The following is an 11,810-nucleotide window of genomic DNA, read 5'->3' as shown; positions in this document are numbered from 1 at the left end:
TGAAATGCGAATTCTTGGAGTCTGTTTTGGGCCAGCTATCTTTCATGTTTTCTTGGAAGACTTAAAAGTTAACACTTTAATAAAAAAAGGAAATATGTTTCTGAAAGAATTTGAAATTAGGAATGTCCTTCAATCAGGCATGTGGCCGGTCAATTAGGTGTAGGCTAGTGCCCTGACCCAGTGGTGCATGTGCTAAGGAATGGGTACATACACTCCCTGATTGGATCAAGCTTACTTCTCATTATTTTCCTAGAAACAAGGATAAGAGGGGTAATATTAGAAACATTTAGCCAATAATGTTACCTCCTGCAGTGGTTTCTGTCTCCAGATTATTTTTCATTCAACCATTAAGATTTGTTGTAGATTCTTGGTAGATTTAGGCGTTGGCTGAGATTTAATAAGCAGCTTTATATTTGTACAAACAAGTACGCACAGGAAGATCTGAGATTATTCAATGGACTGATTCATGGGTAGAAGACGCATTTTCCCACGTAACTATCTGCTTAGTTGGTTGGAAACTATGTGGACATGTGCATAGACATGTCAGTCGTATTTGATTATGCGCTAGGATCCTTACCTTTATTTTTATCTTGCAATGAAACTTTATAGAAGCATTATGGTAACATAACGGCATAATAATGCCATGGTCTTGAAAATGAATGACTATTGTCAACACACGCACACACACACACACACACACACACACACACACACACACACACACACACACACACACACACAGACACATACACACACACACACACACACACACACACACACACACACACACACACACACACACAGACACACACACACACACACACACACACACACACACACACACACACACACACACACACACACACACACACAAACACATTTGGAAAATACTGGTGAACGAGCGTTGCAGACTTCCTTATTTTGGTCCATATAATCAGAATTACCCCTGAGATATGTGTGCCATGCAGGGAAACAGCAGCCATGCAGGGTTAAAACAGTCATGCAGGGTTAAAACAGTCATGCAGGGTTAAAACAGTCATGCAGGGAAACAGCAGCCATGCAGGGTTAAAACAGTCATGCAGGGTTAAAACAGTCATGCAGGGAAACAGCAGCCATGCTGGGTTAGAACAGCCATGCAGGGAAACAGCAGCCATGCTGGGTTAAAACAGCCATGCAGGGAAACAGCAGCCATGCAGGGTTAAACAGTCATGCAGGGAAACAGCAGCCATGCTGGGTTAAAACAGCCATGCAGGGAAACAGCAGCCATGCAGGGTTAAAACAGTCATGCAGGGAAACAGCAGCCTTGCAGGGTTACAGCCTTACAAGATATAAGCAGTCATGCAGGGTCAAAGCAGTCCCGCAGGCTTACAGCATGACAAGGTTCTAGCAGCCATGCAGGGTTGGATGGCGGTCACAGTAGATTTCTAAAGAGAACAAAGCTTATCGCCCGGCTTTGTGCCGATGGCTGATAAGGTCCAAAGATTGAGCCAGCATTCCTGCAAAGTGAGATGGATGTTTTCTGATAGAAGTCACGAGTAAAATAAAGAGCTTTAGAGTAAAGAGACTTTTGAAATCAAACGTATTATTCGTCATTGTTTAATAATATGAGAATTCTGTGTATCCATGATTAGAAAAAATATATGAACCGTTTTCTTAAGTAAAGCAAGACTGTCGCTTTCAACTTGTCATGGACGGTTCAAACTTGTATGGAAAAACAGTGAGTCAGACTGATGTGTGTGAAAGGATTTGATAAATCACACCAGATAAAGGAGATTTAAACAGACTATCCCCAAGTGCACCAGTCAGATAGTCACTGTTTCACCTTGGACAGAGAAGACCCTTCCAGTACAAGCAGGAAACGCCTAGTATTTGTAACCTTTGTTGTGATATCACCCTGTTTCTAGGTCAGCATGAAACACATCTTTCTGAACTTTTGAAAAGATTTGGGTGTGAGTGTGTTTCTGTTTGTGTGTGCGTTCATGCTTACGTGTGTTCGTGCGGTGTGTGTGTGCGTGTGCACTAACCAGGATAAGACGCCCTTGTATGCAGCATCATGTGAACAAGCCTTATTTATATTTGTATTATCAGTTAATAACTGCAGATAATCATCTGTGATCTCTGAGCACAAAGTCAGCCGGACATCAAAAAATAAATCACCCCTCGATGGTTACCGGCTCAGCCGTTGTATGGCAACTGGGGCACATCGTTCGGGTCCTAGCCTGCTCCTGCCAAGATCACTTTGATTTTACATTATGGGTTTAGTGACACTTGACGCCAGCGGTATATTGAGCTCACAACAAGAGGTTGGTTTTGTGTAGCACAGTTACAAATTTACCACTTTCATGCAATCATTTCTTGAGCTGAAAGCATTGAAAAGAAAGTGTTCTCAGGTCTCTTAAGTTTAGTTTGAAAGTAAGATCTTCTTATCGCTGCTGGTGGACAAAGAACAGCCATGCGTGTTTATCCTGACCCTTGAAGACATTGATACTAAAGGTGTGAACAGTTACGGGCCCCTCCACAACTTGACAGTGGATAGTCGAGAGTTCAAGCGCTAAGGGTAACAGCGTGTTAGCACTAAGAGTAACAGAATCCAAGCGCCATGCGTAACAGAGTCAAAGCGCGAAGGATAACAGAGTTTAAATGCTAAGTGTAACTTTTTCTAAGCGCTAAGGTTAACAGATCGCAAAAGCTTAGGGTAACGGAGTCCAAGCACTAAGGGTCACAGAGTCCATGCATAAAGGGTTCGCATTCACATCTTTGCCATCACAAAATGTATAAAATAATAAATACTATTGTTATCATTCATTGCATTTATATATATATATATATATATACATGTACTGTATATATGTATAAATATATATGTATATATTTAGATATTAATCACGATGAAATCATGTTGAACTTGACTTTTTCTCTTGCATAGACTTAAAAATGACAATAATAATTCTTAAACAATGAGTCAATGTGAAGTATAAATAAACATGTGAACTGGTGTGTGTGTGTGTGTGTGTGTGTGTGTGTGTGTGTGTGTGTGTGTGTGTGTGTGTGTGTGTGTGTGTGTGTGTGTGTGTGTGTGTGTGTGTGTGTGCTCATCAAAGGAAGTTTACAGGATGTTGTATTTTTAACTTCCAGTGCTGCGGCCTTATTAGCTTCCCTTCCATTTAAGTGATGCAACACACAATGCATTAGTAATGCTGTGCTGACTAGAAGATATACTAATATGTTGTTAATCTTTTACTTGAAATTCAACTTAACTGAGATCCTGTTGGCGTGTGCCTGTGTGTGTGCGTGTGTGTTTGTGTGTGCGTGTGGGAATGTGTATGTGTTTGTGTGTGTGTTTTTGTGTGTGTGTGCGAGCGTATGCGTACGTGTGTGTGTGCGTGTGTGTGTCTGCGCGCGTGTGTGTGCGTGTGTGTGTGTGTTTTTGTGTGTGTGTGCGAGCGTATGCGTACGTGTGTGTGTGCGTGTGTGTGTCTGCGCGTGCGTGTGTGTGTGTGTGTGTTTGGGTGTGTGTGTGTGTGTGTTGCCTGTGCATGCCCAGGAATGTTAAGGACAGCTTCTAGCTGGGTTTTGGAAAGTGGGATAGGATAGGAGGGGCGGGTAAACAGAGCTCACCTGTGGCAGCGTGTTTCAGCAGGACTGATGAACTGGATACGGACCGGATACTGGGTAGTCTAGAGTGTGTGGGTCGGCATAGCTGTGGTTCAAGTATGGAACGATGGGAAAAAAACCGAGTTAATCCCGGATGGAGTCTTTATCTTTTATTGACCTAATAAAATACAGAAAAGTCCTGCCTTATAAACAACAGTTAATTTATTTTGTACCTGAGGGGTAAGATGTGTTTTGGGAAAAGAATATCCAGGTCCTTGTATCAGGGATTGTCTAAACACATGCTACATGCATTATGAAGGATATGGGAAATTGTATCGTATCATGTCGTAACACGCACACAAATGAGCTGCACTGTTGTGATCTGGGCCAAAACGCACTGAACTACTGGGACATCGGGGCACCATGTCACTCCCCTGTTAAGACAGCCTTTATGGGGGCCTTGGGATGGATTTATACACCGTTCAGCCCAGGGTACCGTTAGGTGCCGCCAATGGCGCATTTCCACCAGAGGGTGCGGGTCGGTTCGATGCGTCTTGGTGGAGTAGGAAAGGTACGGTTCGGCGCTGCTCAGTTACGGCTTGCGTTTCCACCACCGACAGTACCCTTATGGTGTGTGTGTGTGTGTGTGGGGGGGGGGGAGCAACTGAACCAACCTGCACCCTCCGGTGGAAACGCGTCATAAGTGAATGTTTCCTTACTGTGTCTATAGGCTTAAAGATGCTCTGTGATCGTTTCTGTGATAACTGGTTTGATTTGGTGTTTTCAATGGTAACAATCTTGTGTTCAAAGTTTTTATTTAGACTGGTCGGTCTGTAACTAACTGATGACTCGATTTTACTCGCTCAGCCTAAAGCATCCACAATACCAGTCCCTCATCGACCAAATAGTCGTACATATGTACTGTATCTTTAGCCAGACCCTTAGGGAGGCCCGGTTGTGGGTTTTGGTTGAGCAATAGACGCACTGGCATGGGGTTTTGTTATGGCTTTACAGTGGCTTCTCAACATGCCGAGACATTGACGGATTCACAGATAGGCCTATACGTGATGTTTGAGATATCAGCAAAAAAATTCCCAGAACATTTTCCTAAGGTGGATGTCCTAGCACGCACAGCCTGTTTGAAGTGATCAGGACATACCCAGCTAGTGTTGACTACAACGTTTATTTTTTTTGGACTATGCCTGTAGTTTTTGCCTACAGGCAGTGGTGTGGCCTGGGCACCATCATCCAGCTACTCCCCCCCCTGACTTGCATGGCTTACAGGAAGCTGATCCAGTAATCCGAATTCCTGACGTTTTGGACCAGAAAGAGGGCCCCGGATGCAGCTGAGCGACGGCAGGCTTCCAAAGAAGTCCTGGTGCTGATCAAACAGTGGGACCGGCTGGTGGAGCAAGGAGGGGTGCTCTATCGCCGTGTCACCATCCCTAGAGGAGATGAAGTGCTCCAGTTAGTACTCCCTACATCGCTCAAGACACAGGTACTTCAGTAGTTGCACAATGAACATGGGCACCAAGGTACTTAGCGAACAACAGAGCTGGTCCGTCTGAGGTGTTATTGGCCAGGGATGCACCACGACATCAAGCAATGGTGTCGGGAATGTGAACGCTGCCAGGTATCCAAACACACTCAACCTACTGCCTGTGCTTACATGGGTCCCTTGCTTGCTTCACGTCCAAACCAGATCCTGGCCATCGATTTCACCATCCTGGAGCCTTCGAAGAGTGGGGCAGAGAACAGCCTGGTCATGACCGATGTCTTTTCGAAGTATACACAAGCCATCCCAACCCACGACCAGCGGGCATCCACAGTGGCCAGAGTATTGGTTAATGAGTGGTTCTGCAGGTTCGGTGTGCCTGGTCGCCTCCACTCTGACCAGGACAGGAACTTTGCAAGCAACCTCATCCAGCAGCTCTGCCAGATGAACAGCATTGAGAAGAGCAGAGTACAGGAACCTGTACCTGGCCACCCCCATGATTGGACCTTGGAACACCAGACACGTCTACGTCATGCTTTTGAGAGCACAACCAGGCATCTGGAAGCTGCAGCTGCACAGCGGAAGGAACACTATGACAGGCATGTTCGTGATGTCCCACTGCAAGAAAGTCAGCCGGTCCTCCTCAAAGACACCAGCGTAAGGGGCCGTCACAAAATTCAAGACATCTGGAGCTCAACAGTGTATAAACTACTGAAGGCCCCTGGCATGGTAGGGTCTGTGGATACTGTGGCTCCGGTGCATAACCCCCAGCAGGTAAAGCATGTTCATCGTTCTCTCATAAAAGGCAAAGTGGATTGTGCTGGTAATTGTCTCCCCAGTGAACCCCCTGAACAGTTTTAGCTGTTTTAGCTGTGCTGTTTTGTTTTGGTTTTGGTTTTGGTTCTGTTTTGCTATTTTGATTTTAGTTCAGTTTGCTTTTGTGTCATTTCCCCATTTTCTATTTCATTGGTTGACCATTGGGTTGCTGGGTTACATAACCCCTGTTTTGCTCTTTGGTTTGGTTTTGCTCCAGTTTTCTTTGTTTAGTTAGTATTATTATTGTAATAAAATAAACAGTATATTTATTGTCTTTGCCTCTTTAGTTCTCGAACCTGTGTCCTTATTATTTCTGTAATATCATAGTTTAATTTTCTTTGTTCTATATTTCCTGGGGTGTAATTCCCCAGGTGGCGTTGTCGGCCCCTCTTTAGTTATTTCCCCCCTCCCCCCGTTCATATTGACTTTTACACTGAGCCCCACCACAATCTGTTCAGAAATATCTCCGTAAAGACGGACTCATTGCGAAAACGCATCGAGCTGTAGAAACGCTGTAGCAAAATATTCAAGGCGCTGGCTATCCACAAAAAAAACTGGAGCGCATCCAGCCAGCGCGCATTCAGTCGAGGAGGATATAGAAGTTGTTCAACCTTTTAGATTGAACAATAATACTTTCTAATGTACAGTTAGTAAATACATTTACCAAGGGGCTGTATTTAAAGCTACAAAACTCTCACTGATCTTTGTGCACTGTCACATCCGGTGAATCACTCATCACTCAGGCGAACCGATGATGGAGGACCGGCAGTTCACTTTCACGACATCCCTGGTAAATGTACCCAAAGTCACGTTTTCTGACGTTCACAGACTTGCCGAACAACACTCCATAACAGCCCGCTCCAAACTGGACAATGGATAGTTAATTTTTTGAGAAATATATCGACTACGAAGGTAGCTAGCTAGGTTGGCTTATGCTATTGTCAGTTTGGCGTCAGCTCAGTCTGGAGGGATGATGAAATTATTAAAGAGATGAAAAAAAAGGTAGATTTGTACTTCTTTGGTACATATATGAATGTGTATCTTCAGCTGAATTGAAATGAAAGTGAAATTAACTGAATGAATAAAGGAACTGAAAGAATCAAAGGATTTAATTAATTTCCTTTTTCTGAGTACATAATTTACTACATTACATATTAACATTATTTTGAATACTTTCAGGATGGACTGGCTGTACTTTAAAATTTATTATAGATGAAAGACTTCTGATTCAATTATATACATGTCATTCAATATATACAATGTTTTCAGTATACAGAATTACAGCTCCGTAAAAAATGAAGGGACCACTCCAAATGTTCAGTGTCTCTCGTTTTAATATTTATATATTATGTTTAATATTTATAGGGATATGTTTGAGTAGAAACACTATTCAACAGGGATGTCGCCTTTTAAATCAATTGGTCCCTGGAAGTTGGTCATCACACAGCAGACGGTCCACAGCAAGTTGACTGTCCCAGACAAGGTGAGAGGACAGTGCGTTCCCAGATGCGGTATTCCTTGATTCTGCGTATTGCTCTTTCCACAAGGATTCGAAGTCGGGCGATTGCTTGTGTTTTCAGAGCTTCCTCTTCGGTGAACTGCACAGTGGTTAGAGATAAGTTAATTAGTATTATTATTGTGAGTGCTTCAGTACATCTTAAACATTTGTCTACATATCTTAATGGTCACATTTGGGTCACAGTTTTAATTTGAAATGTTCATTCCTTTCATGCCTACCTGTCATCTTAAAGGTTGGTATAATCAGTGTTGCCCCACGGTCAGCTAGTGGCTCCTCGATGGTGAAACCCTTGTCTGCCATGCAGCCATCTCCTGGCTCCAGTAAAACCAGCAGTCCACTTCGTTCAGTCAGCTCTCGGTCAGAGATGGAGCCGGTGAAGAGACTTGACACAAAAGTCACAGCACTACAAGGGGCAATCCCAATCAAGGCCTTAAGGGTTGTCGTGTTCTTGTAAGATAAGAAAACCTTAGACTGGAGGGTGAGGGATGATGGATTCTGTCATCGCACCTCGGTGCAGTTGATGACATTGATTACCCGAACATCTGGACTGTACTGCACAAATTTGCTTGGCATGGTGTTCTTGACTTGCTGTTTACTCATCCAGATGGGGAGGGAGCCAAGGAGCAGGTAAAGGTAGTTTGTCCACGTTATAACAACACGGGAGACAGTGGACACACTGACCTGAAACACGTCAGCCAGCACCTTCTCTTGCAGGCCTGCAGCAACCCAGCAGTAGAAGAGAAAAAACTCATCAACCAGTTGCAGTCTAGGCGAGAAATGGGTTCAAATGTTTTTTTCTTTTCTGAGCTTTCGACCAATAAACCAACATGGAGGCAGATGGTTGAATAGCCTCCCAGAAGTCACAAAAAACATCTCTTGATGTGAATCTGGTGTAAAGAAGGATGTCCTTGTCTGAGACACAAAATCTGTGAAAAGGCACTTGACCCACTTTCAGCTGTGACAGCTCTCGTCAGCTCCTTGACAGTTTCTTCCAATTGCTGTATGTGTGCAGCAGCAGCATCCAGTGCACCTGTATTAGATGAGAAAAAAAATTAAAACATCTGACCCCAGATTTTGGCTGTGACTTGCATATTTGAAGTAGTTATTGGAAGTAGTATGGACCTCTAAAGAAATTGATTTTTATAGCTCAATATCGCTTGTAAAATGTGCTTTTTATAGCTCAATATTCACCTTTACATAATTAAGTACGATATAAAATGCAATAATTGTACTTGTGATGAAGCTTTTCAAATTGTGACATTGGTCAAATGCTGGGACATCAATAAGACTAAACATTTTGTGCCCGAGTTCTGAAAAGTTGACCTACCTTCTCATTATAACCTACTAAGAGCCCATTCTGTGATTAAACCATAGGTACCACATCCTGTCAGGTAGGTGGTTTAAGAACAGTATGGGGTATTAGTAGGCCAATATTTCAGAACACTAACAAACACACTGACAAACCTGGTTTAGGAGCAGAACCGAAATCATGTTCTGTCATCACCACCGAAGCTGCAATCTCCTCCATCGGCTCTTCTTCACACGGGGGCGGTTGCTCCAGAGGAAGGGGAGCCAAAGTCTAAAAAATGGGTTGAACCTGACATGGTCTGCCATACTTTTTATATGCGTTGTTTCTGTTAGCTTTGACCCTAAGAACCAATAATTGGAGGGTCTGCTCTGCCGGAAATATCGCGAAAAAGAAATGTGGCTATTTTAGTGTATGCACCCTATATTTTTTAACAGAATAATGTGAAAAATGTTTGTTGATTGGGTAGGCTGTCAATAAAAACATTCCAGATACACATAACACATGTGCTGACAACATCCACTGAAAAAGAACCTCTTAAAACCCATTTCTACATGATTTTGCATAAATTTAATGCAAAAGAAATAGGCGTTTTCTCACTTTTTTCCAATATTTTCATCTTTACTTAATTGGCAATCAATTATTCCCCCAATTTATGACATCAGTCAATATGCCTTTCTCTTCACCAAACAGTATACTCATTCCACAGAAAAAAACTATAAAAATCCAACCAAAATCAATGGATCTGTGATGATTTCACTACTAGTTGGCGATCAACAGGCTCGAACCTCAATAGAATTTTATGCTACTCTCAAAATTCAAAATCATCAACATAACCCTGTTCCCAAATGGAAATGTGTCACACAAGAAATATAATGACTTTCATTACTTTATTGCCTCAGATGACAACTATTACAACTTTAACGGAACAAAATAATTTTGCATAACTTAATTAACTAGGTTTAGGTCCCTTTGAGGTGGGATAAACAGGAGGGTGGCACACTACAGATACTGCTCTGGGGACAGACCTTAACCCTCACCACCTGAGGAGACAGCAAACAAGACCGGCAGGCTGGGTTATACAGCAGCGCAGAAAAAACTGAAACCCCCCCCATCAATCTCTCTCTCACACACACACGCACGCACACAGCCTTCTTACATGTCCCTGTCTTCAAGAGCAAGTTCAATCCTTGAACATCTGTTCACCCCGTGCAGAGACAAGCAATGCCAAACTTCACATTGGCTCTTGCACAGGAGCATCCTCGGGCACATAGGCTTTTCTTGCAGCAGCAGTATTTGCTGTGTTTGAGTTGAGTCTTTCAGCATCATGGTTGCCACCAATTTGCCATTGACAAGTCTCCCAAAATCAGTGGCAGCTGAGTAGGTTGGCTGAACCATGTGTGCCCGCTTACACACAGCCAACTGATGCAGGGCTCGGCAAAGGTGTAATAGGAAGGCATCTTCAGTTGGTGGAAGGCAACGCATGTCTCCTTTGAGGCTCACAAAGAGATGGGCTCGCAGTGCATCTAGATTACCACCGAAGTCACTCCTGTCATAGAGTGACACCATGTATCGCCGTGCTGCTGTTATAACCTCTTCCTGAACATCCAGGCTTTCGTCAGGGTCACCATACTTGCACAGCGGCAGAAGTTCTGTCAGGTTATTGATAGCAGTTGTGTAGGCCCGCCTTTTTCCTCTTCTGTACAGATAGCTCACTGTGTCACATCCGGTAAGTATGTAGGTGCTGAGGAGAAGGGATGTAAGATCTGAAGCTGCAACATCATACTTCCCCAACAGAGCTTCTTTGATGGCATGAACAGGTAGGAAGCTATCCATCGTCTTAACCCTCATTTCCTTCAGCCAATCCATTTGTGTGATGTAGTACAAGCACATCATGATCACATCTGTGTCTATCGCAACCACTACAGCCCGTTTGTGGTGCAGAATTTGTACTGAGAATGCAATGTGAGCAAACATCCTGGTATCTGCCTCCTCATGTTTCTCACAGGAAAGTTCTGGAAGCTCAACCTGACAATCCGCTGACAAGAGGACGGTGCGACCAGTATCACAAAAGATTCCACCAAGAATAATTGTGCATCCTGCAGGAAGTGACTTGTTCTGAGTTGCCCATGCTTCCCCCATGTAGTTCAACAGATTAGCTTTATTCAGTGGATTGTGAATGAAGCCTTTCCATTCAGGTATAGGGGGAGTATCATGTGGCTTGCACTTCATTCTGTTGGGGCAGGTCTTCATCCTCTTCTCTGGTTCCTCACCTTTCAGACTTTCAGCAGGGGAGACATCATATCGATCACCAACAAAGTGGATGCAGTCACACTTGTCACTAGTCGCCAAGGAGCTGCCTCAGGTACTTTCCTTGCAGTTTATGGAAGGTGCTGCTCCCAAGATGTTGGTAACGTTGAATGAACGCCTTGGCATCTACTACCAACAGGCTTGTCAGACGGCGGTAGTTTGTCCACTTCCCCCCATGAGCTGCCAAGGGATGTCTTTATTGCAGCCAGGTAGTCTGCCTTGTTTCCTTTACGCATTGCATAACTTTGGTCAAGGGACGGATCTGGCTCAAACAGGGAGGCTGGGCAACTTGTCCATTCATGGCCAAACACCCTTCCTGTCCTCCTCATTGACCTTTTTGGCTTTGAATGCCATGGACATTGACTTCTTTGGCTTTGCTGCGAAGGTTGAAAGTTTAATTTAGGCTACTTTCTCACTGTGTTCATCTTGCTGCAGCCAGTGCCTCCGGTCCTTTTTCACGAGCGCAGATCAAGTCAGCAGATGGGGCTTTGTGGCCTGTTGAAATGTTGATCGGCTCCTGTTCTTCACATGTGAAAGGATTGATCATCTGGTTGCTGATGACATCTGTTATTTTCTTTACACCTTCTGCCTCGTTTGCACCTTGGCTGTCCTTGTCCTCATGATGTTTGGTGTCATCTGCATCCAGGTGTGCCATAATCTTTGTATGCTTTGACACAGTTGTCAGAACTGGAAGAGCTTTCAAGTATTTCTCCATGGCCGCTGGCTGCTGACTGATGCCAGTGAAGAGTTTTGTCTTGGCATCACGGTTG

Source organism: Gadus morhua, chromosome 23 (assembly GCF_902167405.1).
Source record: "Gadus morhua chromosome 23, gadMor3.0, whole genome shotgun sequence".
NCBI classification, from domain to species: domain Eukaryota; kingdom Metazoa; phylum Chordata; class Actinopteri; order Gadiformes; family Gadidae; genus Gadus; species Gadus morhua.
Note: the sequence above shows the minus strand (reverse complement) of the source record.